This window comes from Lycium barbarum, chromosome 8 (genome assembly GCF_019175385.1).
Source record: "Lycium barbarum isolate Lr01 chromosome 8, ASM1917538v2, whole genome shotgun sequence".
Classification (NCBI taxonomy): Eukaryota; Viridiplantae; Streptophyta; class Magnoliopsida; order Solanales; family Solanaceae; genus Lycium; species Lycium barbarum.
Window position 1 is genome coordinate 61,256,246 of NC_083344.1, and position 6,774 is coordinate 61,263,019.

Consider the following 6,774-nt stretch of genomic DNA (forward strand, 5'->3'; position numbering starts at 1 on the left):
TGCCTAACCTCCTTCTATAATGGTTTATTGTCCTGATCTGTTGAAATGGTTCCATGAGAGGAATCAAAAAGAATTTGTGATATTTGTTTAACATTTGTACCCTATGAAAGGATTTTTGTGTCTTTACTGACCTAATGTTCCAAATGAATAACTTCAACATCATTTAACATTAGATTTAGTAGCATTCCTCTTTGGTACCACCTTGAGTGGAATTTGCTTATCAATAGCATTCTTCTTGCCTTACTTCTGACCCTTATTGTTAGACTTGCTATTAGGAGATATATCAGCCTGCTTGAGAATGTTTTCCTTATTTTGCTTAATATTCTCCTCCTTGTCTTCTTTAAGGAGATCTCTGAGATCCCCCTCTACTTCCAAGCCATCTATATTATGAGAGATCAGATCATGTAGTTCTTTGACTGGGGAAGACTTTTTACAAAATGCCACCTGTTGATGATCAGTATGTGAAATCACCACTGCCTTTTCTGAGGAAGAATGATCTGGTGGATCAGCATCTTGCTCCAAATACACCTGCTCCTTCATCTTGTCACTTGTGACATCCACTACTGTTGACACTATTGATTGCACATTTTCCTGCACTTTTCCTTCTCTTTTCTCAGGATTATGAATTATCACTGAGGGAAAACCCTCTGTAGCCTCTTTTACTCCATCTAATCCTGTATCATCAAAATCCACCTGTTCATCATGATCTGGATGAACATTTTGTTTTTGTACATCCTCTTTGTCTGGAATCTCTACTTGCCTTAAACTTGTTCCCTTTTCTGTTGTATTGGTGCCTTCTTCCACACTGTCCTTTTTACTAGAGTCTCCATCAGTTTTACCTTGTCCTCCATCTTCTTATTGGTTTTCTCCTGTATTCAATTCCTTTTCTGTTGTATTGGTGCCACCATGATATGAATCTTCCACACTGTCCTTTTGACTAGAGTCTCCATCAGTATTACTTTGTTCTCCATCTTCATATTGCCTTTCTCCTGTATTCAATTCCTTTGCCTCCACCTCATCAGCCCATGAGCTATAAACTTCTTTTTCCTGAATAATGCCTGGCCTAACTTCCTGGTCACATAGCTGACCTTGTGTGGAAACTTGAATAGTATCTGCATTATTCAGCCTAGTCTCCACCTGATTACTTTGACCATCCTTGTTGCCATTTACATTAGAGTTCTCCCCCTCAGCTTTGGATGTACTTGTACTTGGTATCTCACCTTCCTCCACAATGTTTAGCACATCAAATTTGTTTTGCACCATCACTTCTACTTCTGAATCACCATGATTCTTCGCCTCAGCATTCTCAACTTTGCTTTCATTCCCCTTATCAGAAGTGTTAGTTTTTGGGACATACTTCACCATATGACAATTTCTGCCATGATACCATCTACGTGCCTCCTGCTTGCCTTTATCCTTAACAGCTTGTGCCTCTTGATTTCCTGTATCCTTCACCCCTTTATCTGAGCCTGTAACCTCAACATCTATTGCTTTCTTCAATTCAGGATGAAGGATTCTACACTTATCTCTAGAATGGCCTTGAATCTTATATATATATATGCAGGTTGTGCAGAATTCTGATGTTTCCCTTTTATCAGATTAGTTTGTGCCATTTATGGGCCTTTGATGTTTTGTATGTCTCAAATAAGTATTTAGGGTTGTTTGGTCGCTAGATGTCAGACTCCCTTCACGGCTCATTAGTTTGGGTCGTAACACAGTGGTGTGAAATAGATATATAATGCGCAATAGGCGTTCGCCTTCTAACTATAGCGCGGAATGTGTGTAATAATATTGCATACATATATCTATGCACAATAGGTTCCTGCCCTTCCAACTTTAGCGCGGAAGGTGTGTAATAATATTGTATACATATATCTATACACAATAGGTGCCTTCCCTTCCAACTATTGCATGGAAAGTGTGTAATAGTATAGTATACATATATCTATGCACAATAGGTTCCTGCCCTTCCGACTATAGCGCGGAAGTTTTGTAATAATATAATAGACATATATATACATTCCTGAGAGACTATAGAGGAACATTATGAGTAGTTCAGAGTGATGTAAGGTCAGTAGCTTCTAGAATACATTATGTAACCATCCATGTCAACATGTAACGCCTTGGAAAACTGGAGATCGATTGTAGTAGGAATCTAGTATCATATTGGGAAATGAAGAACATGAACCTTGTAGTCATTAGTGTCACACCCCAAATCTAGGAAGCGTGGCCGGCACCCGGTGCCTTGCTTGCTCGAGCGTACCACTCTGTAACCCTCAACATGCCTAATAAGTTAACCAGGCCGGCAAAACCAATCTGTACATCTACAAGCAGCAGAACCCAAAATAATATATACAAGGGCTGATACGACCTCTATCCTGACATACTATACTCATAGGACTTGTCTACTAGCCTTTAAGGAGAATACAACTGTACTGTGGTGTGGACAAGGTCCTGGCCTACCCATGCAATCTGTAAACACATAAAGACTCCAACTCTGAACATGGAAACTCCAGATAAAATGGAGCTTGCCAATTCGCTAAACTTTGGAACACCTACTGAAGGGTTCTTTTGGCTATCTGTCAAAACCTGCAGGCATAAAATGCAGAGCCCTTGGCAAAAGGGACGTCAGTATGAATAATGTACCGATCATGTAAGGCAACACGACATAACTGAAAGTTGTAATATTAAAAGTAAGCTGAGGAGTCAAGGATAATTGTACATAACTTACCTTTCTGTTATTCTTATAACATGTACAGCACTATAAAAGTAGTCATCCTTATCTAGGCATGGCATGTACATAACAAAATTATAAAATATCCCTGAAGGTAAATGTAAATAGCCCCGAGGCCACCATAAAAATCTCTATCTATCAGAACACAAGGCCGATGAGGCCGCACACACTACTAACCACTGGACACATGTCTACAAGTATCTAAGAGTGTCATAAAATCGGGACAGGGCCCCGCCATGCCAAAATGCATATACATGTGTGAGACTAAAGTCAACCTGACTCTTTAAAGCAACTCCGGGAGGAATGGAGTGCAAAAGACCATGCTGAGCTGAGCAACCTACTGGAGGAGTCCGTCGAGCTGTCTATCTAGACCTGCAGCATGAAATGCAATGTCCCAAGCAATATGAAATCAGTACAGATAAATGTACCTAGTATGTGAGGCAGGAACGTGTAAGTAAAAGTAATAAAGTAAAGAGCAGTAGGGAAGAAAAAACCTGAAACTGTGAGTGCTACTAAGAACATGTGACATGCATAATCATCCCATATATATCTGTATACATAAGTATATCAAGCCACTCTCTAGGGCTAATCATCATAATAACATGCCCAACTTATCAGTGGTGTGAAATAGATATATAATGCGTAATAGGCACCCGCCTTTCCGACTTTAGCACGGAAGGTGTGTAATAATATAGTATACATATTTCTATGCACAATAGGTGCTTGCCCTTCCGACTATTGCAAGGAAGGTGTGTAATAGTAGAGTATACATATATCTATGCATAATAGGTGCCTGCCCTTCTGACAATAGCACGGAAGTTGTGTAATAATATAATATACATATATATACATGCATGAAAGACTATAGAGGAACAATATGAGTAGTTCGGAGTGACGTAAGGTCGGTAGTCTAAAAAATACATTACGTAGCCATCCACCTCTACATGTAACTCCTTGGAAAACTAGAGATCAATTATAGCATGAATCAAGTAACATATTGGGAAATGAAGAATGTGAACCTTTTAGTCATTAGTGTCACTCCCCAAATCTAGGAGGCGTGGCCGGTACCTGGTGCCTTACTTGCCCGAGCCTACCACTCTGCAACTCTCAACATGCCTAACAAGTAAAGTAGGCCGGCAAGGCCAATCTATACATCCGCAAGCAGCAAAACCCAAAATAATATATACAAAGGGCCAATAAGTCCTCTATATTGACAGACTATACCCATAGGACTTGTCTACGACCCTCTAAGGAGAATACAACTGTACCGTGGTCGGGACAGGGCCCCTGCCTACCCATGCTGTCTGTAAATATATAAAGACACCAACTCTAAATATGGCAACTCCGGATGAAATGGATCTTACCAACTCGCTGAACTCTGGGACACCTACTGAAGGGTTCTTCTGGCTATCTGTCGAAACATGCGGGCATAAAATATAGTGCCCCAGGCAAAAGGAACATCAGTAAGAATGATTTATAGATCATGTATGGCAACAGAATACCACTAAAAGTAATAATACTGAAAGTAAACTTAAAAATCAAGGATAATCTATACATAACTTACCTTTCTGTGATTCTTATAACATGTACAACACTATAAAAGCAGTCCCTCTTATCAAGGCGTGGTATGTACATGACTAAATTGTAAAATAGCCCTGGAGGCAAATGTAAAAGCCCCGAAGGCAAACTATATCTCTGTATAGCCCCAAAGGCAATGCACATAACTGTATAACCCTAAAGGCAAATACATAGCCTCGATGGCCGGTGTATATAATGATTAATGCAGCCCCGAAGATAAGAGTAACATAGCCCCGAAGGAACCTACTCTAATCTACGTATACTCTCTATCTCAACAGCCAATCACAATAATATATAGACAGAAATATACTCCAGAACAAGGGATACACAATGATATGCTATTAGTGATATACTACTGGTTGAATAGAGATTTTAGTTCTTCTTTTGATAAGCTTGTTCGGATCCTCTCCGAAACTAGAATCATGTCAAGAAAAAAAAGGGAATAACCTTTAAATACCTTGGTAAATAATCTACCCAACTACCACGATAAGCTCAACTCACCGCGCCTTAATCTACAACAATGAAAACGACGCTATTGTGACACTACAAATAATACTACTATCGCAATTCGAACGTTAACTTATTCTATAACAGAACGGGAAGCATCTCCCCTGTTTCTTCCACATACCTTGAGTTCATAATAGTCACAACAACAACCCAAACAACCAGCAACTCTATAATAAACTTGCAATCAAAAACAATGATACAGCGAGCGGCAAGCTCGATTCAGGACTAATAAAGGTTTACCTTCAAATCCTTCCTTCTTTCAAATACATATCAAAAATAACAACAGAAACATACTCAGGTTATCTCCTCAACTTCCAGCCATAAAATACTACAAGAACAACCTCAAAATAGTTAAATAAGCAAAACAACAGAACTATGACTTTCGACTTTTATTTCACGGGGTTTTCAACCGTACAAGTTAGCTATGACTTCTAAAAGCTCAAATAGATGAAGGAGAGACATATTCTTACCCTAACCAATAAGGAAAAATAAAAATCTGAGGTTACTTCACCTTGAAGAGTTCTCCATTTCAACCACAAGAGCAAAAGAAACAATCTACAAGCTCCACGAGATCCCCGATGTTCGATTCACGTTAATTCTCGTTGATTTTACTTTAGGGTGACAATAGAAACCTTGAGAGAGTATTTAAAGGTGTTTAGGATCAGAAACATATGAAAAATGAGATAAGAAACCCTTTCCACCGATTTATACATCATTTATACTTTCCACCACCTCAAGTAGGTCCCAAGGGGCTGCCTATGCAGTCCCACAAAAACGTGAATATCTCTCTACTCCGACGTCGTATCGATGAACAGTTTAATGCGTTGGAAATTAGACTCGTAGACCTTAAATTTGGTGGGTGGATAACCCTGTAACTCCAAGTATATCGAGAAAAAATCTCAGTGACATCGGACCAAAATTTAAGTAAAATTATGAACATAACTTGCGAAACTTTTGCCGACTTTTATTTTACAACTTTTTTTACTTCGAAAATTAATACCCGAATTTTATATGATTCAAATACCTCATAAAATGACCTTCTTAGCATATTAATCACTCCTAGTAGTACCTCAAAAGTATGGGCTATAACATAGGCTTGTACCTCCAATGTATGGTCCGTAACTCACTCCATAAGTTGGAAGTTTCGTAGAAATTCACTCGCTTCGATTCGTTTAACCTATAAACCTTTCTAAACTTTCTTATCACTTGTTAAACACGGTTTAAAAATTTATAACCTTAAAGATAAGTTTGTTCTCTGAGCTTACGTCTATTAATTTATGACGAACATAATGTACAAAAGTACAAGGTATAACATCCTGCCCCCCTTAGAAACATTCCTCCTCGAATGTTAAACTCTTAGAGACTTACAAAAATTTTGATAAATCCTCCTCTATGAACTGAACTATGCCAACCTGCCATGCAGCCAGCGAACACACTATATGCATGCCACATCGGGCTATAAACAATCAACAACATCTCATTAGCCTCACATGCCCATTAGTGTCAATGAAAATGCCATAAACTGTATCTAAGTAATTCTACTCCTAAAAATGTTGTAACGCTTCAATTCTAGATTTCATTTCCTACTGTACTTCCCATATATTCTCTTCGACATTCTTACTTCTCCACCATACTTTTACGAAAGTCACTTTCCTCGTCCTCAACTCGCGGACCTGCCGATCAAAGATAGTAACTGGGACTTTCTCATAGGATAAGTCCTCTGTAATCTTTACATTATGTACTTCTGGAATATAGACATTTAAAATACTGGGGGTGTCACGACCCAACCCCGTAGGCCGTGACTAGTGCCCGATCTGGGCACCCAAAACCATCTATCAAATGCATTCAAGTATATAGCAGAAGCCGACAAGGCTGTATTTACAAATTAAGATAATCCCCAGAAAAATTTCGGCAGAGTCTCCTTTGTTTTTCGGACTATCCAGAATAACCCTGTA